This window comes from Panulirus ornatus, chromosome 46, assembly GCF_036320965.1.
Source record: "Panulirus ornatus isolate Po-2019 chromosome 46, ASM3632096v1, whole genome shotgun sequence".
NCBI lineage: Eukaryota > Metazoa > Arthropoda > Malacostraca > Decapoda > Palinuridae > Panulirus > Panulirus ornatus.
The window spans coordinates 23054801-23079800 of record NC_092269.1 but is presented as its reverse complement, the minus strand read 5'-3'; the positions used below and the strand labels follow the sequence as shown (position 1 = coordinate 23079800).

The 25000-nt window shown below is 39.0% G+C and overlaps 1 long non-coding RNA gene across 1 annotated transcript in view; it reads right to left on the bottom strand.

Annotated features, from left to right (window-relative positions):
- Nucleotides 1-12585: 12585 nt before the first annotated feature.
- LOC139763362 (uncharacterized) overlaps nt 12586-25000 on the bottom strand; it is a 16769-nt gene continuing 4354 nt past the window's right edge. Inside the window, exons 2-3 of the long non-coding RNA XR_011716103.1 lie at nt 17106-17239; nt 12586-13182 (exon numbers count right to left, since the gene is read on the bottom strand). This is a non-coding gene — a long non-coding RNA (uncharacterized lncRNA). The remainder of the gene's footprint in view (nt 13183-17105; nt 17240-25000) is intronic.

The window sequence follows — 25000 nt, the reverse complement described above, 5'->3', positions numbered from 1 at the left end:
TCGGCGCTTGAACCCTCAACCCTACTGGACCTAATTCCTTGCTCTTATTTCATTCACAAAATTAAACTCCTTAAAAACTTTCTTCTTTTTACACACTTTACCAAACTCAGCTACCCAGCCTTCTGCAGTTTCTCATACATGAAAAACAGCCTCCCAGCGCTGTATCCACTCAGGCCTAACCATCAACTGACATTCACTTCCAAGCTCTCTCATCCCCACAGACTTCATACCTGACCCTCCTTTTCAAAACTCTTTGCGCGTTTCCCCACCTCCCTAAACAACCACCATCCATAAACAAATTAAAACAACATGGAGAAATCACACAACCCCCGCCGCAAACCTAAACAATTCACTGAGAAACAATCACTTTCCTCTCTTCACTACACGTACACTATGCATTAACATCCCTCGATAAAAACTTTCATCACACTGGCTCTAACAACTTGCGGGCGCTCCCATGCGCGCATATATTTCTTCTCTAAACTTCCACAGAGCATCTCTATCAAACTCTATCAAACCCTTCTCACAGATCCATAAATCTACATTATTCTACAAATCCATTTGCTTTTCTAAGTATTTTCTCAACATACATTTTTTCAAAGCAAACCACCTGAATCCACACACCTCTAAACCACTTCTGAAAAACCCCACTGCTCTCCCCCAATCTGATGCTCCTGTACATGCATTCAACCCTCTCAATCAATAACACTCCCCACAATAATTTGCCAGGAATACTCTCAACAAACTATACCTCTGTAATTTGAGCACTCACTCTTAATAGTCCCCCCTTTCCTTTGTAACAAGGCACTAATGGGCACGCATTCCGCCAATCCTGAGGCACCATCAACCATGAGTACCATACATACATTAAATAACCTTACCAACCAGTCAACAATACAGAGCACCCACTTTTTTAAAAATTAGATTCCACTGCAATACCCCTCCAAACCTGCTGGCCGGGTTGCCCGGCTTTCATCTTCCGCAAGCTTTTACTACCTCTTCTCTGTTTTACCAACTCATTTTCCCTAACGCTCGCAACTTTGCACACCACCTCGACAAAACACCCTATATATGCCACTCTAATCCCATCAAAACGACATTCCAATAAAAACCTTCAAATATACTCCACTTCCATCTCCTTTCCTCAATTCACCACTACTTGTTATCACCTCCCCATTTGCGCCCCTTTACTGAAGTTCCCATTTTGCTCTTCCCTGTCTTACGCACTTCTCATTTACCTCCTCCAGAACATCTTTTTATTTCCTCCCTAAAAAATTTAATGGATACTCCTCTCACCCCAACTCTCATTATGCCCTTTTTTTTTTCACCTCTTGCACCTTTCTCTTGACCTCCTGTCCTCTTTACTTTTAATTTACATCTCCCCTACTCAATTTTAGCATTTTTTTTTTTTTTTTCCCTGCAAAAATCGTCCAAATGCCTCCTTCTTCTCTTTCACTAATACTCTTACCTTCTCATGCCCACCACTCAAACTAACCCTTCTACAAATCAACTCACCTCCCACTTCTTCCTCATGCACAAGCATTTTTTTGCGCAAATCCATCACTGATCCCCAAAATACATCCCATTCCTCCCCCCACTTCCCCCTTACCTTTCCATTGTTTCTCACCTTTTTTCCCCAATTCTGGTACTCAGTCACAATCCAGGTACATTCCTCACACAATTTTTCCTTTCCCAAGCTCACATTAACCTCCTCAACACCCTCTTCACCCCAACATTCACTCTTTTTTTTCTGAAAACCAGAAACAATCTTCACCACCTCAGCTCCACAAGATAATGATCAGACATCCCTCCAGTTTGACCTCTCAGCACAATAAACATCCAAAAGTCTATCGTATTTCCCGGCGCGCCTGTCAATTAACTACGTAAATCCAATAAACGGCGAGCGTCTGGCCATCTCTCTTCTCTCCTACTTACATAAGTATAATACTTAATGTAATATCTCGCTTTTATAAAAAAAAATATAAAAAAAAAAAAACCAGGTATTTCCCCCAATCATCAGTCCTTTTTAGCACATAAAATCTACAACCTCTTCACCATATAATATATATAATATATATAATATATATATCAATATATATATATTATATATAATATATATATATATTATATATATATAATATATATATATATATATATATATTATATATATAATATATAATATTATATATATATATTATATACATATATAATATATATATCTATATAATATATATATATATATATATATATATATATAAATATATATATATATAATATATATATATAACATGCATATATATATATCTTTTTTATTTTAAATTATTTTGCTTTTGGGTCGCTGTTCTCCGCTTTTTGCGAGGTAGCGCAAGGAAACAGACTAAAGAAGATGCCCAACCCACCCCCAATAACACATGTTAATATACCATACACGTCCACACACGCAAATATACATACGTATACATCCACAAGTACGACATATTATATATACAACACACAGAACCATATACATCTATAATACATGTACATGATTCAACTGTCTGCCTTTAATCCATTCACATTGCCACCATCGCGCACAAATAGTAACAACCTGAATAACCTCCCCCCCTCCCCCTCATGTGTGGCGTGTAGCGCTAGGAAAAGACCAACAAAAGGGGCCCCATTATCGTTTCACCACTCAGTCTCTAACTGTCAGTAATAAATGCCACCCGAAATCACAAAGAGCTCCCTTTTTCCCCATCCAGGCCCCCCACAACAACTTTTCCCAATGGGGAGAGTTTACCCCAGACGCTTCACATACCCTGATTCAAAAATCCACTGACAGCACGTTCCGAACACCGGTAATACCCACATCGATCCAATCACCCTCAATTCCCTTGCTCGCCGCCTTTCACCTTCCTGCATGTCTCAGAGGGCCCCGATTCACAAGATCAAAATCTTTTTTTCCCTCCCATCTTTTCACCTCCAATTTGATCTTCCCACTTCTCCTCGTTTTCCCCCTACCCTCCGACCACATAATACGAAACGGCCCCTTGTCCAATCTTTCCTACACACATTCCTCTCAATGTGCCCCAACCAGTTCAAAACACGCTCTTCTGCTCTCTCATCAACACCGCTCCTTTTTATTTCAAACATCTCTCTTTAAACCCTTACAAAATCATTTACCTCCTCGATCAACAAACCACCCTCACAACCACATAATTGTCCTCAACATCTCATTTCCAAGCACATCCAACCCTCTCTGCTCCACAACTCAACCATACCCCACGCACACGCAAAACCACACTACTTTGTTTGGAACCGCTATTCCCCCTTCAAAAAATACCCATTTTCTGCTTTCCGAGATCATGTCCCTCGACTTCCAAACATTCGTTCAGGCTCCCAGGATTTTTTGCCCCCCCCCCCCCCCCCTCTATGAATTCACTTCCGCATCCATGGTTACAATCCGCGAGCCCAGATCCCACACTCCCCAAATATCCAAAAACACTTTACTTCCCCTCACCCACCCCCATTTAATCTCCATTCAAACTTACCGCACAAAATTGACTTTCACCCCTCACCCCCCCCCTACTGTACCCCGATAACCATTGGCTCTTAATCACATTACTCCTTAACCTTTCTTCTCCTTCCTTCACACACGTCTTACCAAACTCAGTCACCACACCACTTCCTGCAGTTCCTCACATGAATCAGCCCCCCAGCGTGTTTGTATTCATCAGCGAACAACCACTGACTCACATTCCCAAGCTCTCGTCATCCACAACAGACTGCATACTTGCCCCTCTTTCCAAAACTCTTGCATTCTCCTCCCTAACAACCCCATATATAAACAAATTAAGCAACCATGGACACATCACGCTCCCCGGCCGCAAACCAACATTCACTGAGAACTAATCACTTTCCTCTATTCCTACACGTACACATGCCTTATAACCTCGATAAAAACTTTCCACTGCTTGTAACAACTTAGAGACTGAGTGTGAACGAATGGGGCCTTTGTCGTCTTTTCCTAGCGCTACCTCGCACACATGAGGGGGGAGGGGGATGTTATTCCATGTGTGGCGAGGTGGCAATGGGAATGAATAAAGGCAGACTGTGTGAATTGTGTGCATATGTATATATGTGTGTCTGTGTATATATATATGTGTACATTGAAATGTATGGGTATGTATATTTCCGTGTGTGGACATGTATGTATATACATGTGTATGGGGGTGGGTTGTGCCATTTCTTTCGTCTGTTTCCTTGCGCTACTTCGCAAACGCGTGAGACAGCGACGTGTGGAATACGAGAATTCTGCCTCTGAGAGCAAAAATGGGTATGTTTGATAGAATAGTGGTTCCAACAATGTTATATGTTTCCGAGGCATGGGCCTTAGATATGGTTGTGCGGAGGAGGACAATATATGATGTGAGGTGGTTTGATCAAGTAAGTAATAAAAGGGTAAGAGAGATGTCTGGTACTAAAAAGAGCGTGGTTAAGAGAGCAGAAGAGGGTGTGTTGAAATGATTTGATTACATGGAGAGAATGAGTGATGAAAGATTGACAAAGAGGATATTTATATCAGCTAGAGTGAACGATGAGAAGCGGTAGACGAAATTGGACTTGTAAGGATGGAATAAAAAAGATTTTGAGCGATCGGGACCTGAAAATACAGGAGGGTGAAAGGCGTGCAGGGAATAGAATATATTGGAATGATGTGGTATACCGGGGTCGAAGTTCTGTCAGTGGATTAATCCAGGGCATGTAAAGCGTCTGGGTAAAACATGGAAATACATATATATATATATATATATATATATATATATATATATATATATATATATATATATATATATATATATATATATATATATATATATATATATATATATATATATATATATATATATATATATATATATATATATGGAAATACATATATATATATATATATATATATATATATATATATATATATATATATATATATATATATATATATATATATATATATATATATATATATATATATATATATATATATATATATATATATACATATACATATATATATATATATATATATATATATATATATATATATATATATATATATATATATATATATATATATATATATATATATATATATATATATATATATATATATATATATATATATATATATATATATATATATATATGGATATATATATATGTATATATATATATATATATATATATATATATATATATGGAAATACATATATATATATATATATATATATATATATATATATATATATATATATATATATATATATTTTTTTTTTTTTTTTTTTTTTTTTTTTTTTTTTTTCATACTTTGTCGCTGTCTCCCGCGTTTGCGAGGTAGCGCAAGGAAACAGACGAAAGAAATGGGCCAACCCCCCCCCCCCCATACACATGTACATACACACGTCCAGACACGCAAATATACATACCTACACAGCTTTCCATGGTTTACCCCAGACGCTTCACATGCCTTGCTTCAATCCACTGACAGCACGTCAACCCCTGTATACCACATGACTCCAATTCACTCTATTTCTTGCCCTCCTTTCACCCTCCTGCATGTTCAGGCCCCGATCACACAAAATCTTTTTCACTCCATCTTTCCACCTCCAATTTGGTCTCCCTCTTCTCCTCGTTCCCTCCACCTCCGACACATATATCCTCTTGGTCAATCTCTCCTCACTCATTCTCTCCATGTGCCCAAACCATTTCAAAACACCCTCTTCTGCTCTCTCGACCACGCTCTTTTTTATTTCCACACATCTCTCTTACCCTTACGTTACTTACTCGATCAAACCACCTCACACCACACATTGTCCTCAAACATCTCATTTCCAGCACATCCATCCTCCTGCGCACATCTCTATCCATAGCCCACGCCTCGCAACCATACAGCATTGTTGGAACCACTATTCCCTCAAACATACCCATTTTTGCTTTCCGAGATAATGTTCTCGACTTCCACACATTTTTCAAGGCTCCCAAAATTTTCGCCCCCTCCCCCACCCTATGATCCACTTCCGCTTCCATGGTTCCATCCGCTGACAGATCCACTCCCAGATATCTAAAACACTTCACTTCCTCCAGTTTTTCTCCATTCAAACTCACCTCCCAATTGACTTGACCCTCACCCCTACTGTACCTAATAACCTTGCTCTTATTCACATTTACTCTCAACTTTCTTCTTCCACACACTTTACCAAACTCAGTCACCAGCTTCTGCAGTTTCTCACATGAATCAGCCACCAGCGCTGTATCATCAGCGAACAACAATTGACTCACTTCCCAAGCTCTCTCATCCCCAACAGACTTCATACTTGCCCCTCTTTCCAGGACTCTTGCATTCACCTCCTTTACAACCCCATCCATAAACAAATTAAACAACCATGGAGACATCACACACCCCTGCCGCAAACCTACATTCACTGAGAACCAATCACTTTCCTCTCTTCCTACACGTACACATGCCTTACATCCTCGATAAAAACTTTTCACTGCTTCTAACAACTTGCCTCCCACACCATATATTCTTAATACCTTAATATATATATATGTATTTCCATGTTTTACCCAGACGCTTCACATGCCCTGGATTAATCCACTGACAGAACTTCGACCCCGGTATACCACATCATTCCAATATACTCTATTCCTTGCACGCCTTTCACCCTCCTGTATATATATATGTATATATATATATATATATATATATATATATATATATATATATATTTTTTTTTTTTTTTTTTTTTTTTTCATACTATTCGCCATTTCCCGCAATAGCGAGGTAGCGTTAAGAACAGAGGACTGGGCCTTTGAGGGAATACCCTCACCTGGCCCCCTTCTCTGTTCCTTCTTTTGGAAAAAAAAAAAAAAACGAGAGGGGAGGATTTCCAGCCCCCCGCTCCCTTCCCTTTTAGTCGCCTTCTACGACACGCAGGGAATACGTGGGAAGTATTCTTTCTCCCCTATCCCCAGGGATATATATATATATATATATATATATATATATATATATATATATATATATATATATATATATATATATATATATATATATATATATATATATATATTATCCCTGGGGATAGGGGATTAAGAATACTTCCCACGTATTCCCTGCGTCTCGTAGAAGGCGACTAAAAGGGGAGGAAGCGGGGGGCTGGAAATCCTCCCCTCTCGTTTTTTTTTTTTTTTTTTTTTTTAATTTTTCCCAAAAGAACTGAACAGAGAATTGGGCCACACAAGGTAAGGGTATTCCCCCTGCAAGGCCAGCCTCTGTATCTGAATGCTACCTCGCTAACGCCGGGAAATGGCGAATAGATTAAAAAGAAAAAAGAATAATATAATAATAAATATATATATAATAATATATATATATAATATATATATATATATATATAATAATATTATTTTTTTTTATTTTTTTTTTATTACTTTGTCGGCTGTCCTCCCAGCGTTTTTTCGAAGTAGCGCAAGGAAACAGTAGACGAAAGAAATGTGCCCAACCCCCCCCCCCCCATACACATGTACATACACACCTCCCACAAACGCAAATGATACAATACCTACACAGCTTTCCATGGTTACCCCAGACGCTTCACATGCCTTGGCTTCAATCCACTGACAGCACGTCAAACCCCTGTATATACCACAAAATACTCCAATTTCACAAATTCTATTTCTTCTCTTGCCCTCCTATCAACACCCTCCTGCCATGTTCAAGGCCCCGATCACACAAAATCTTTTTCACTCCATCTTTTTCCCACCTACCAAATTTGGATCTCACCCTCTTCTGTCCTCCCACAGTCCCCAGTCCCACCTCCGACACATAATCCTCTTGGGGCAATCTCCTCACCTCACTCATTTCTCCTCCTGTGTGCCAAACCATTTCACACACCCTCTCTGCTCGCTCCGAGACCACGCTCTTTTTTTTTTTCCCCACACATCTCTCCTTAAACCCTTAAAAACGTTTTACTTTACTCGATCAACCACCTCACAACGCCACACATTGTCCTCAAAACCATCGCATTTTCCAGCACATCCATCCTCCTGCCGCACAAATCTCTATATCTATCCATAGCCCCACACGCCTCGCAACCATAACCAGCATTGTTGGAAAACCACTATTCCCTCAAAAAATACCCATTTTTGCTTTCCCCAGATAATGTTTCTCGAACCATTCCACACAATTTTTCCACGGCTCCCCAAAATTTTCGCACCCCTCCACCCCCACACCTATGATCCACTTCCGCTTCCAATGGTTTTCCAATCATCCCCGCTGAACAGATCTCCACTCCCAGATATCTAAAAAAACACTTCACTATTCCTCCAGTTTTTCTCCTTTCAAACCTCACCTCGCCAATTGACCCCTTGACCCCCGTCACCCCGACTGTAAACCAAATAAAACCTTCTCCTTATTCACATTTACTCTCTCAACTTTCTTCTTCTTCCCCACACACTTTATAAATACCAAACTCAGTCCACCACTTCTGCAGTTTTCTCCCCCACCCATGAATCAGCCACTCAGCGCTGTAATCAGCAGCGAACAACATGACTCCGTCCACAAGAAGCTCTCTCATCCCCAACAGACTTCATACCTTGCCCCTCTTTTTCCCAGGACCATCTTGTTGTCATTTTACCCCCACCTTTACACAAAACCAAAATAACCCCCATCATAAACATAAATTAAACAACCATGGAGACATCCAACACACCACCATATGCCGCAAACCTACATTATTCACGTGGGGGGGAGAAACCAATCACTTTCCTTCCCCCCCCTCTTACTTTCCTACAACGGTAACACATCATGCCTTACAAAACCCAAAAAACCTCGATAAAAAAAAACTTTTTCACGTGTGCTTCTAACTAACTCAAACAACTTGCCTCCCACCACCATATATTCTTAAAATTTAAATTTTATTATAATTACTTTATTAATAATAAATACAAAATAATATTTAAATAAATAAAAAATTAACCTTTCCACAAGAAGCAATCGATCCACTAATCAACATCTATCATATGCCTTCTTCCCAGATCCATAAAAATGCTACATTATTACCAACATTCCATTTTTTTTTTGCCTTTTCTAAGTATTTCCCTCTCTTTCACCTCACCATAACATTCTTCAAAAACAAACCAACCTGATTCCACACATCCCTACCCCCCAAAATATAACCCTACTAAACCCCTACCAGTAACCACTCTCTTTCTAAAACACGCACTGCTCTTCTAGTTTTTTGCCTTCTTGTTTCCCCAATCATCTGATAAGAAATAATGCTCCTGTACACAATATACAATATGATGCCTTCCACCCACATCACCCTCCCACCTCAAACAAAATCAATATCAATAAATATATATACCCTCAACACTACAATTAATAAAATAATTATAAAATTAAAAAAATAAAATATATATATATTATATATATAATATATATATATATATATATTTAGAAACATCATAACCCAAAATTTTTTCCAGTTTATGATAAGAAAAATGGACCGGGGCAGTATAAATACAGTAGTTAAATTGATGAAAACTACTTTTTGCGTTTGTTTAAAAAATTAAAACATTTCACTTTCCAAAATCCAGAGGTTGAACCCATTAATGTGACTTTCTTTTTTTAATTTCATTTCAAGCTAGAAATTTTTCAGTTTTTTCTAAATATTTCTTACATTTTTCATATGTATATTATATATATATATATATATATATATATATATATATATATATATATATATATATATATGTGTGTGTATGTGTGTGTATGTGTGTATATGTATGTATATATATATATATATATATATATATATATATATATATATATATATATATATATATATATATATATATATATATATATATATATATATATATATATATATATATATATATATATATATATATATATATTTATATATATATATATATATATATATATATATATATATATATATATATATATATATATATATATATATATATATATATATATATGTATATATATATATATATATATATATATATATTATCACTGGGGATAGTGGTGAAAGAATACTTCCCACGCATTCCTCACGTGTAGTAAAGGGCGACTAAAGGGGACGGGAGCGGGGGGCCAGAAATCCTCCCCTCCTTGTATTTTTAAATGGGAAACAGAAGGAGTCACGCGGGGAGTGCTCATCCTCCTCGTAGACTCAGATTGGGGTGTCTAAATGTGTGTGGATGTAACCAAGGGAGATAGGTAGTATGTTTGAGGAAAGGAACCTGGATGTTTTGGCTCTGAGTGAAACGAAGCTCAAGGGTAAAGGGGAAGAGTGGTTTGGGAATGTCTTGGGAGTAAAGTCAGGGGTTAGTGAGAGGACAAGAGCAAGGGAAGGAGTAGCAGTACTCCTGAAACAGGAGTTGTGGGAGTATGTGATAGAATGTAAGAAAGTAAATTCTTGATTAATATGGGTAAAACTGAAAGTTGATGGAGAGAGATGGGTGATTATTGGTGCATATGCACCTGGGCATGAGAAGAAAGATCATGTGAGGCAAGTGTTTTGGGAGCAGCTGAATGAGTGTGTTAGTGGTTTTGATGCACGCGACCGGGTTATAGTGATGGGTGATTTGAATGCAAAGGTGAGTAATGTGGCAGTTGAGGGAATAATTGGTATACATGGGGTGTTCAGTGTTGTAAATGGATATGGTGAAGAGCTTGTAGATTTATGTGCTGGAAAAGGTCTGGTGATTGGGAATACCTGGTTTAAAAAGCGAGATATATATAAGTATACGTATGTAAGTAGGAGAGATGGCCAGAGAGCGTTATTGGATTATGTGTTAATTGACAGGCGCGCGAAAGAGAGACTTTTGGATGTAAATGTGCTGAGAGGTGCAACTGGAGGGATGTCTGATCATTATCTTGTGGAGGCTAAGGTGAAGATTTGTATGGGAAAGTTATCTTGGAAAGCAAAAATGGGTATGTTTGAAGGAATAGTGGTTCTAACAATGTTAAATGGTTGCGAGGCTTGTGCTTTAGATAGAGTTGTGCGGAGGATGGTGGATGTGCTGGAAATAAGATGTTTGAGGACAATATGTGGTGTGAGGTCGTTTGATAGAGTAAGTGATGAAAGGGTAAGAGAGATGTAATAAAAAAAGAGTGGTTGAGAGAGCAGAAGAGGGTGTTTAGAAATGGTTTGGTCGCATGGAGAGAATGAGTGAGAAAAGCTTGACAAATGGGATATATGTGTCAGGGGTGGAGGGAACGAGGCGAAGTGGTACACCAAATTGGAGATGGAAAGATGGAATGAAAAAGATTTTGGGCAATCGGGGCCTGAACATGCAAGAGGGTGAATGGCGTGCAAGGAATAGAGTGAACTAGAACGAAATGGTATACGGGGGTCGACTTGCCTTCAATGGATTGAACCAGAGCATGTGAAGCGTCTTGGGTAAACCATGGAAAGATTTGTAGGGCCTGGATGTGGAAAGGTAGCTGTGATTTCGGTGCATTATACATGACTGCTAGAGACTGAGTGTGAACGAAGATGGCCGTTGTTGTCTTTTCCTAGCGCTACCTCGCGCACATGCGGGGGGAGGAGGGTTTTCATTTCATGTCTGGCGGGGTGACGACGGTAATTAATAAAGGCAGTATGAATTATGTACATGTGTATATATATATATATATATATATATATATATATATATATATATATATATATATATATATATATATATATATATATATATATATATATTTATATAGTATATCAAGGTGTTCACCTGTAACGAACTTCCTAGAGCACATGGACCTGCTGGTTGCGTTCCTTGTGTATATGTTTCTGACCCGATTATATATCTGTTCCCTTTTTTTTTGGGGGGGGGGGGTGTGTTGTCGCATTATTTGATTCCTTAATTGTTGATATTTACCTGGGTTTGCAAGTATGTTCCTTGAGATATAGATGCCATATCTAGTGCAGACAACAATTACTTCTCAGTGTTGTGAGTAGTTCAACAATTGGTAGATCAAGTTCTGCAGACTTACAACCTATCACACGTGAGCAAAACAAGACCTAACCTGTATATCATTATTTTTCTTCTGTAAAGAAATCCTTGAATGATGATTATTGGCTGCTTTTCATTTTTCAATCGGGATTATGTGAGTGAGGGAACATCAAATGGTTGCAAAGATATATAGTAGATTATTTCAATTGTATGTTCGATACATATAATGCCTGAGAGCAATCCATTTACTGTTCTAAATAATCTCTTAAATAACACGAATTCCAACTTTTCTGCAGGTTGTCATATTGATTTATTTCATATGGACTTCAGTGATAATATATTAAGTAAAGTTATAAGTAAATACATCTCCACACAAGATATATCGAGTTTATTTATTCTCACTAAAAACTTTTGCTTCAAAAATTTTTTGTTACTCATTTTTTTACTTTGGGGTTCACCTTCAGTCACTGTTATATCATTCTTACACGTACAAGAAAACGTGATCTGGTGCTGGATGTTTGACTTGTTTTACTGATCTTTTTTATTCCTTTTCTAGATGTCGAATATCACAAGAAAATCAGTCAGCAAATTTATTCCCATGTGATTCGTATTCATTTTTTCCAAAAATTTTTAGTGAAATTTCAAGGTATTTTGTGTGTAACATAAAGGAACAATAAGACTTGAAGGGTTATGTTTACCATATATTTTTGTATATGTCATAGATATTCAAAGATATCCCTTAATATACCCATCCTGTATCATCATTATAGTTATCATTGTTTTCATTATATTGAAGAGGTAACACTGTGCTCGCTTGACCCTCGGGGACGCAACTGTTCACACCTTTGAGGTTGAAATGTGCGTTGAGAGCACTGTGAGGACGACCAGGAGGAGCGTTCAGGGCCAGAGACCGCATAGCAACGAGGGTATCCACATCTGCTTTCCGGGAACCCAGGCGAAGACGTCTTCGGTATTTCTTCGGGCAAATTGTGCCCTCTTCCTCCCATCTTCGGACCCACCGATAAACTGTGGTCATACTGGCTCGGGTCTCATAGGCGACCTCCCGGGCTGACAGGCCACAGAGCCACAGCAAGACAATCCTGGCGCGGGTGGCCGCCATCACAGACGAAGCAATACGTCTCTTTGCCATTGCACGGTCTGTCATCGAATATATACATATATATATATATATATATATATATATATATATATATATATATATATATATATATATATATATATATATATATATATATATATATATATATATATATATATATGTATATATATATATATATATATATATATATAAATATATTATATCCATTTTTATCATACACTGTCGCTGTCTCCCGCGTTGGCGAGGTAGCGCAAGGAAACAGACGAAAGAATGGCCCAGCCCACAAACATACACATGTATATACATACACGTCCACACACGCACATATACATACCTACACATTTCAACGTATATATACACACGTAGACATATACTTATACACACGTTTACCTAATTCATACTGTCTGCCCTAATTCATTCCCGTCGCCACTCCGCCACACATGAAATGACAACCCCCTCACCTCGCATGTGCGCGATATAGCACTAAGAAAAGACAACAAAGGCCACATTCGTTCACACTCAGTCTCTAGTTGTCATGTATAATGCGCCGAAACCACAGCTCCCTTTCCACATACAGGTCCCACAAAACTTTCCATGGTTTACCGCAGACGCTTCACATGTCCTAGTTAAATCTATTGACAGAACGTCGACCACGGTATACCACATCGTTCAATTTCACTCTATTCCTTGCAAGCCTTTCACCATCCTGCATGTTCAAGCCCTGATCACTCAAAAATATAATAATATAGAAATGAAATAAAATAAAAGTCAGTTGATAGACATCGAAGAGACGAAGCTTCGTCTCTTCGATGTCTATCAACTGACTTAAATTTCTCTCTTGTGTTTCCTCTTATGATATGATTATTGCACGAAAGCGCACTTGGGAAGGGAACTTATGGTGTTTTATTTTCCCCGTGAACTCATAGGAATATATATATATATATATATAAATATATATATATATATATATATATATATATATATATATATATATATATATATATATATATATATATATATATATATATATATATATATATATTCATTTATTTATTTATTTTGCTTTGTCGCTGTCTCCCGCGTTTACGAGGTAGAGCAAGGAAACAGACGAAAGAAATGGCCCAACCCAATCCCATACACATGTATATACATACACGTCCACACAGAGACATATACACATATACACATGTACATAATTCATACTGTCTGCCTTTATTCATTCCCAACGCCACCTCGCCACACATGGAATAACATCCCCCTCCCCCCCTCACATGTGCGAGGTAGCGCTAGGAAAAGACAACAAAGTCCCCATTCGTTCACACTAAGTCTCTAGCTGTCATGTAATAATGCCCGAAACCACAGCTCCCTTTCCACATCCAATCCCCACAGAACTTTTCATGGTTTACCCAGACGCTTCACATGCCCTGATTCAATCCATTGACAGCACGTAGACACCGGTATACCACATCGATCCAATTCACTCTATTCCTTGCCTGCCTTTCACTCTCCTGCATGTTCAGGCCCCGATCACTCAAAATCTTTTTCACTCATCTTTCCACCTACGATTTGGTCTCCCATTTCTCCTCGTTCCCTCCACTCCGACACATATATCTCATGGTCAAACTTTCCTCACTCATTCTCTCCATGTGACCAAACCATTTCAAAACACCCTCTTCTGCTCTCTCAACCACACTCTTTTTATTTCCACACATCTCTCTTACCCTTACATTACTTACTCGATCAAACCACCTCACATCACATATTGTCCTCAAACATCTCATTTCCAGCACATCCACCCTCCTGCGCACAACTCTATCGGTAGCCCACGCCTCGCAACCATACAACATTGTTGGAACCACTATTCCTTCAAACATACCCATTTTTCCTTTCCGAGATAATGTTCTCGACTTCCACACATTCTTCAAGGCTCCCAGGATTTTTGCCCCCTCCCCCACCCTATGATTCACTTCCGCTTCCATGGTTCCATCCGCTGCCAGATCCACTGCCAGATATCTAAAACACTTTACTTCCTCCAGTTTTTCTCCATTCAAACTTACCTCCAATTGACCTGACCCTAAACCCTACCGAACCTAATAACCTTGCTCTTATTCACATTTACTCTTAACTTCCTTCTTACACACACTTTACCAAACTCAGTCACCAGCTTCTGCAGTTTCTCACATGAATCAGCCACCAGCGCTGTATCATCAGCGAACAACAACTGACTCACTTCCCAAGCTCTCTCATCCCCAACAAACTCCATACTTGCCCCTCTTTCCAAAACTCTTGCATTCACCTCCCTAAAAACCCCATCCATAAACAAATTAAACAACCATGGATACATCACACACCCCTGCCGCAAACCTACATTCACTGAGAACCAATCACTTTCCTCTCTTTCTACACGTACACATGCCTTACATCCTCGATTAAAACTTTTCACTGCCTCTAACAACTTGCCTCCCACACCATATATTCTTAGTACCTTCCACAGAGCACCTCTATCAACTCTTTCATACGCCTTCTCCAGATCCATAAATGCTACATACAAATCCATTTGCTTTTCTAAGGTATTTCTCACATACAGTCTTCAAAGCAAACACCTGATCCACACATCCTCTACCACTTCTGAAACCACACTGCTCTTCCCCAATCTGATGCTCTGTACATGCCTTCACCCTCTCAATCAATACCCTTCCATATAATTTACCAGGAATACTCAGAAAACTTATACCTCTGTAATTTGAGCACTCACTCTTATCCCCTTTGCCTTTTTACAATGGCACTATGCAAGCATTCCGCCAATCCTCAGGCACCTCACCATGAGTCATACATACATTAAATAACCTTACCAACCAATCAACAATACAGTCACCCCCTTTTTAAATAAATTCCACTGCAATAACATCCAAACCTACTGCCTTGCCGGCTTTCATCTTCCGCAAAGCTTTTACTACCTCTTCTCTGTTTAGCAAATCATTTTCCCTAACCCTCTCACTTTGCACACCACTTCGACCAAAACACCCTATATCTGCCACTCTATCATCAAACACATTCAACAGACCTTCAAAATACTCACTCCATCTCCTTCTCACATCACCACTACTTGTTATCACCTCCCCATTTGCGCCCTTCACTGAAGTTCCCATTTGCTCCCTTGTCTTACGCACTTTATTTACCTCCTTCCAGAACATCTTTTTATTCTCCCTAAAATTTAATGATTCTCTCTCACCCCAACTCTCATTTGCCCTCTTTTTCACTTTTTCACCTCTTGCACCTTTCTCTTGACCTCCTGCCTCTTTTTTTTTTTATACATCTCCCACTCATTTGCATTTTTTCCCTGCAAAAATCGTCCAAATGCCTCTCTCTTCTATTTCACTAATAATCTTACTTCTTCATCCCGCCACTCACTACCCTTTCTAATCAACCCACCTCCCACGCTTCTCATGCCACAAGCATCTTTTGCGCAAGCCATCACTGCTTCCTTAGATACATCCATTTCCTCCCCCACTTCACATACCTCATTTGTTCTCACCTTTTTTTACTCTGTACTCAGTCTCTCCTGGTACTTCCTCACACAAGTCTCCTTCCCAAGCTCACTTACTCTCACCAACCTCTTCACCCCAACATTCACTCTTCTTTTCTGAAAACCCATACAAATCTTCACCTTACCCTCCACAAGATAATGACCAGACATCCTTCCAGTTGCACCTCTCAGCACATTAACATCCAAAAGTCTCTCTTTCGCGCGCCTGTCAATCAACACGTAATCTAATAACGCTCTCTGGCCATCTCTCCTACTTACATACGTATACTTATGTATATCTCGCTTTTTAAACCAGGTATTCCCAATCGCCAGTCCTTTTTCATCACATAAATCTACAAGCTCTTCACCATTTCCATTTACAACACTGAACACCCCATGTATACCAATTATTCCCTCAGCTTCCACATTACTCACATTACTCAGGAGTTGGATGACTACACTTGGGACAACGATGTCTCAGAGATGGACTGACACAACGCCCCCAGCAAGTGGTAAAGGCAGTGTCACAGCAGCTGTACTTAGGTCTTGTTTAGTATTTCTGTCTACCTCTGGAATTTTTAACTTTGGACATTAACTGAGGACAGTGGGACATTTAAGTGAGGATAGTGGTGACAGGAATGATTATGAAGCAGTTATGTCTCAGGCCACATTTTTTTCAACCATGAGAACAGTTTAGAGGTAAAGACCAAGGTATATGTATTATAAGAATGTTACCAAATGAAAAATAAAATATGAAACATAATGGGACATTTCAATGTGGCTCTAGAATTCCTTCAAGATGCATGAAGAAAATTTCAAAAATTAGTCCTTGAAGTCAGTGTTTCTGTAATTACATAAGAAGAGAAACTGGAGAGGTACAATGTATCATACTAAATAAAAATAAAAAACTTTGAGCACAACTATGAAAGTCACCACCAGAGAAGGAGTGTTAAGGAGACTTAGAAACAACCCTGTCATTACTGCTTCAAAGTTCCAGGGAATGTGAAGCATCTGGGGTAAATCATTGAACATTTTGTGGGGCCTGGGTGTGGAAAGGGAGCTGTGGTTTCGGTGCATTACACATGACAGCTAGAGAGTAAGTGTGAACGAATGTGGCCTTTTTTTTTTTTCCTAGCACTACCTCGCTGGGGGGAAGGGGGATGATATTTCATGTGTGGTGGGATGGCGATGGGATAAAATAAAGGCAACATGTATGAATATGTACATGTGTATATATGTCTGTATATGTATATGTATATCGTAGAAGGCGACTAGAGGGGACGGGAGCGGGGGGCCAGAAGTCCCCTCCTCCTTAGATTTTAACTTTCTAAAATGGGAAACAGAAGAAGGAGTCACGCGAGGAGAGCTCATCCTCCTCGAAGGCTCAGATTGGGGTGTCTAAATGTGTGTGGATGTAACCAAGATGTGAAAAAAAGTAGAGATAGGTAGTATATTTGAGGAAAGGAACCTGGATGTTTTGGCTCTGAGTGAAACGAAGCTCAAGGGTAAGGGGGAAGAGTGGTTTGGGAATGTCTTTGGAGTAAAGTCAGGGGTTAGTGAGAGGACAAGAGCAAGGGAAGTAGTATCACTACTCCTGAAACAGGAGTTGTGGGAGTATGTGATGGAATGTAAGAAAGTAAATTCCAGATTAATATGGTAAAAATGAAAGTTGATGGAGAGATATGGGTGATTATTGGTGCATATGCACCTGGGCATGAGAAGAAAAATCATGAGAGGCAAGTGTTTTGGGAGCAGCTGAATGAGTGTGTTAGTGGTTTTGATGCACAAGACCGGGCTATAGTGATGGGTGATTTGAATGCATATATATATATATATATATATATATATATATATATATATATATATATATATATATATATATATATATATATATATATATATATATATATATATATATATATATATATATATTATATTTTTATTTTTTTTTATTATACTTTGTCGCTGTCTCCCGCGTTCGCGAGGTAGCGCAAGGAAACAGACGAAAGAAAAGGCCCAACCCCCCCCCATACACATGTATATACATACGTCCACACACGCAAATATACATACCTACACAGCTCTCCATGGTTTACCCCAGACGCTTCACATGCCTTGATTCAATCCACTGACAGCACGTCAACCCCTGTATACCACATCGCTCCAATTCACTCTATTCCTTGCCCTCCTTTCACCCTCCTGCATGTTCAGGCCCCGATCACACAAAATCTTTTTCACTCCATCTTTCCACCTCCAATTTGGTCTCCCTCTTCTCCTCGTTCCCTCCACCTCCGACACATATATCCTCTTGGTCAATCTTTCCTCACTCATTCTCTCCATGTGCCCAAACCACTTCAAAACACCCTCTTCTGCTCTCTCAACCACGCTCTTTTTATTTCCACACATCTCTCTTACCCTTACGTTACTCACTCGATCAAACCACCTCACACCACACATTGTCCTCAAACATCTCATTTCCAGCACATCCATCCTCCTGCGCACAACTCTATCCATAGCCCACGTCTCGCAACCATACAACATTGTTGGAACCACTATTCCTTCAAACATACCCATTTTTGCTTTCCGCGATAATGTTCTCGACTTCCACACATTCTTCAAGGCCCCCAGAATTTTCGCCCCCTCCCCCACCCTATGATCCACTTCCGCTTCCATGGTTCCATCCGCTGCCAGATCCACTCCCAGATATCTAAAACACTTCACTTCCTCCAGTTTTTCTCCATTCAAACTCACCTCCCAATTGACTTGACCCTCAACCCTACTGTACCTAATAACCTTGCTCTTATTCACATTTACTCTTAACTTTCTTCTTCCACACACTTTACCAAACTCAGTCACCAGCTTCTGCAGTTTCTCACATGAATCAGCCACCAGCGCTGTATCATCAGCGAACAACAACTGACTCACTTCCCAAGCTCTCTCATCCCCAACAGACTTCATACTTGCCCCTCTTTCCAAAACTCTTGCATTTACCTCCCTACCAACCCCATCCATAAACAAATTAAACAACCATGGAGACATCACACACCCCTGCCGCAAACCTACATTCACTGAGAACCAATCACTTTCCTCTCTTCCTACACGTACACATGCCTTACATCCTCGATAAAAACTTTTCACTGCTTCTAACAACTTGCCTCCCACACCATATATTCTTAATACCTTCCACAGAGCATCTCTATCAACTCTATCATATGCCTTCTCCAGATTCATAAATGCTACATACATATCCATTTGCTTTTCTAAGTATTTCTCACATACATTCTTCAAAGCAAACACCTGATCCACACATCCTCTACCACTTCTGAAACCACACTGCTCTTCCCCAATCTGATGCTCTGTACATGCCTTCACCCTCTCAATCAATACCCTCCCATATAATTTACCAGGAATACTCAACAAACTTATACCTCTGTAATTTGAGCACTCACTCTTATCCCCTTTGCCTTTGTACAATGGCACTATGCACGCATTCCGCCAATCCTCAGGCACCTCACCATAAGTCATACATACATTAAATAACCTTACCAACCAGTCAACAATACAGTCACCCCCTTTTTTAATAAATTCCACTGCAATACCATCCAAACCTGCTGCCTTGCCGGCTTTCATCTTCCGCAAAGCTTTCACTACCTCTTCTCTGTTTACCAAATCATTTTCCCTAACCCTCTCACTTTGCACACCACCTCGACCAAAACACCCTATATCTGCCACTCTATCATCAAACACATTCAACAAACCTATATATATATATATATATATATATATATATATACATATATATATATATATATATATATATATATATATATATATATATATATATATATATATATATATATATATATATATATATATATATATATATATATATATATATATATATATATATATATATATATATATTATCCCTGGGGATAGGGGAGAAAGAATACTTCCCATGTATTCCCTGCATGTCGTAGAAGGCGACTAAAAGGGGAGGGAGCGGGGGGCTGGAAATCCTCCCCTCTCGTTTTTTTTTTTTTTTTAATTTTCCAAAAGAAGGAACAGAGAATTGGGCCAGGTGAGGGTATTCCCTCAAAGGCCCACTCCTCTGTTCTTAACGCTACCTCGCTAATGCGGGAAACGGCGAATAGTTTGAAAGAAAAAGAAAGAAAAAGAATATATATATATATATAAATATATATATATATATATATATATATATAAATATATATATATATATAAATATATATATATATATATATATATATATATATATATATATATATATATATATATATATATATATATATATATATATATATATATATATATATATATATATATATATATATATATATATATATATATATATTGTTTCTTCTTTTCTGAAAATCTCCAAAAGTCTTCACCTTCGCCTCCACAACATAATGATCAGACATTCCTCCAGTTGCACCTCTCAGCACATTAACATCCACAGGTCTCTCTTTCACACCAATCAATTAACACGTAATACGTATAGTTATGTATAAATCTTTTTAAACGAGGTATTCCCTATCTCCAGTCCCTTTTCAGTACACAAAACCACATACTCTTTACCTTTCCATTTACAACATTGAACACCCCATGCACACATATAATACCCACATCTGCCACACTACTCACCTTTACGTTCAAATCACCCATTATTACAAAGAAAAGCGGTAGGAGGTCAAGAGAAAGATGCAGGAGATGAAGAAGAGGGCAAATGAGAGTTTGGGTTTCACTGTATCATTAGATTTTAGGGAAAATAAAAAGATGTTTGGAAGGAGGTAAATAAAGTGCGTAAAACTAGAAAAAAAAATGGATTCATCGGTGGAGGGGGCAACTGTGGATGTGAAAAAAAAGTAGTTATCAAGTGAGAAAGAGATAGTGAGTATTTTGAAGGTTTATTGAATGTGTTTGATGATAGAGTAACAGATATAGGGTGTTTTGTTCGGGGTGGTGTGCCAAGTGAGAGGGTCAGGGAGAATGGTTTCGTAAACAAGGAGGTAGTGAAATCTTTCCAGAAGATGAAATACGGCAAGGCGGTGGGTTTGGATGGTATTGTGGTGGAATTTATTAAATCAAGGGTGTGATTGTGCTGTTGATTGGTTGGTAAAGATATTCAATGTATGTATGGATCATGGTGAAATGCCTGAGGATCGGCTGAATGCACGCATAGTGCCATTATACAAAGGCAAAGGGAATGAAGGTGAGTGTTTAAACTACAGAGGCATAAGTATATGAAGCATTTTCGGGAGAATGAATGGGAGGATATTGAATGAGAAGGTAAAGGCATGTACAGAGCATCAGACAGGGGAAGAACAGTGTGGTTTCAGAAGTGGTAGAGGATGTGTGGATCCAGTGCTTCTTTGAAGAATATATCTGAGAAATACTTAGAAAAACAGATGGATTTGTATGTAGCATTTATGGATCTGGAGAAGGCATATGACTGGGTTAATAGGGATGTTTTGTGGAAGGTTTTAAGAGAATATGGTGTGGGAGGTAAGTTGCTAGAAGCAGTGAAAAGTTTATACCCAGGATGTAAAGCACATTTACGAGTAGTAAGAGAGGAAAGTGATTGGTTCCCAGTGAATGTCGGTATACAGCTGGTTGCGTGATGTCTCCATGGTTGTTTAATATGTTTATGGATGGGTTGGTTAGGAAGGTAAATGCAAAAGTTTTGGAAAGGTGCAAAGAAGCAGCTTGTTTGGATGAGAGGGCTTGGGAAGTGAGTCAGATGTTGTTCGCTGATGATACATCGCTGGTGGCTGATTCCGGTGAGAAACTGCAGGAGGTGTGATTGAGTTTAGTAAAGTGTGTAAGAAAAGAAAGCTGAAGGTAAATGTGAATAGAAGCAACGTTATAAGGGTTACTACGGTTGAGGGACAAATTAATTGCGAGGTAGGTCTGAATTGAGAAAGACTTTAGAGACTGATGTGTTTTAGATAACATGGGAGTGGACTTGGCAGCGGATGGAACCATGGAAGAGGAAGTGAGTCACCGGGAAGGGGAGGGGGTGAAGGTTCTGGGAACGTTGAAGAATGTTGTGGAAGGCAAAAACGTTATTCGGGAGAGCAAAAATAGGTATGTTTGAAGGAATAGTGGTTCAAACAATGTTATATGGTTGCAAGGCGTGGGCTATAGAGAGCGTTTTGCGGAGGAGGGTGGATCTATTGGAGATGAAATCGTTGAGCGCAACATGTGAAGTGAAGTGGTTTGGTCGCGTAAGTAATGAAAGGGTAAGAGAGATGTGTGGGAATAAAATGAGTGTGGTTGGGAGAACAAAAGAGGATGTGTTGAAATGGTTTGGACGCATCGAGAGAATCAGTAAGGAAAGATAGACAAGGAGGATATGTGTGTCAGAGGTGGACGGAAGAATGAGAGGTGGAAGACGAAATTGGAGGTGGATGGATGGAGTCGAAAATATTTTGAGCGATCGGAGCCTTGATATATACAGTAGGGTAAAAGGTGTGCAAGGAATAAATTGAATTTGAACAATCTAGTATACAGGGGTCCATGAGTTGTCAATGGATTGAGCCAGGGCATGTGAAGCATCTGAGGTAAACCACGGAAAAGTATGTGGAGCCAAGGTTACCCTTTCATTACTAACTCGATCAAATCACCTCACACCACATTCTGTCCTCAAATATCTCATATCCAACACATCCGCCCTCTTCCGCACAACTCTATCTATAGCCCTCGCCTCGCAAGCATAAAACATTGTTGGAACAACTATTCCTTCAAATATACCCAGTTTTGTTTTCCAAGACAATGTTCTTGCCTTCCACACATTTTTAAATGAGCCCAGAACTTTCGCCCCCTTCCCCACCCTGTGACTCACTTCCGCTTCCATGGTTCCAACTGCTGCCAAATCCACTCCGAGATATCCAAAATACTTCACTTCCTCCAGTTTTTCTCCATACAAACTTACATCCCATTGACTTGTCCATCAACCCTGCTGCTCTTATTCACATTTACTCTCAACTTTCTTCTTTCACACACTTTACCAAATTCAGTCACCAGCTTCTGCAGATTTTCACCCGAATCAGCCACCAGCGCTGTATCATCAGCGAACAACAACTAAGTCACTTTCCAAGCCCTCTCATCCACAACAGACTGAATACTTGCCACTCTTTCCAAAACTCTTGCATTCACCTCCCTAACAACTCCATCAATAAACAAATTAAAGAGCCATGGAGACATCACGCACCCTGCCGCAAACCTACATTCACTGAGAACCAATCACTTTCCTCTCTTCCTACACGTACATATGCCTTACATCCTCGATAAAAACTTTCCACTGCTTCTAACAACTTACCTCCCACACCATATATTCTTAGTACCTTCCACAGAGCATCTCTATCAACCCTATCATATGCCTTCTCCAAATCCATAAATGCTACATACAAATCCATTTGTTTTTCTAAGTATTTCTCACGTACATTTTTCAAAGCAAACACCTGGTCCACACATCCTCTACCACTTCTGAAACCACACTGCTCTTCCCCAATCTGATGCTCTGTACATTCCTTCACCTCCTCAATCAATACCCTCCCATATAATTTCCCAGGAATACTCAACAAACTTATACCTCTGTAATTTGAGCACTCACTCGTATCCCCTTTCCCTTTGTACAATGGCACTATATAAGCATTCCGCCAGTCCTCAGGCACCTCACCATGAGTCTTACATACATTAGATAACCTTATCAACCATTTAACAACACAGTCACCCCCGTTATTATAAATTCCACTGCAATACCATCCAAACCTGCTGCCTTGCCGGCTTTCATCTTCCGCAAAGCTTTTACTACCTCCTCTTTGTTTACCATACTATTCTCCCCAACCCTATCACTTTGCACACCACTTTGACCAAAACACCTTATATCTGCCACTCTATCATCAAACAAATTCAACTAACCTTCAAAATACTCACTCCATCTCCTTCTCACATCACCACTACTTGTTATCCCCTCCCCATTTGCTCCCTTCACTGATGTTCCCATTTGTTCCCTTGTCTTACGCACTTTATTTACCTCTTTCCTAAACATCTTTCTATTCTCCTTAAAATTTAATGATACTCTCTCACCCCAACTCTCATTTGCCCTCTTTTTTCGCCTCTTGCACCTTTCTCTTGACCTCCTGCCTCTTTCTTTTATACATCTCCCAGTCTTTTGCATTATTTCCCTGCAAAAATCGTCCAAATGACTTCCTCTTCTCTTTCAATAATAATACTACTTCTTCATCCCACCACTCACTACCCTTTCTAATCTGTCCACCTCCCACGCTTATCATGCCACAAGCATC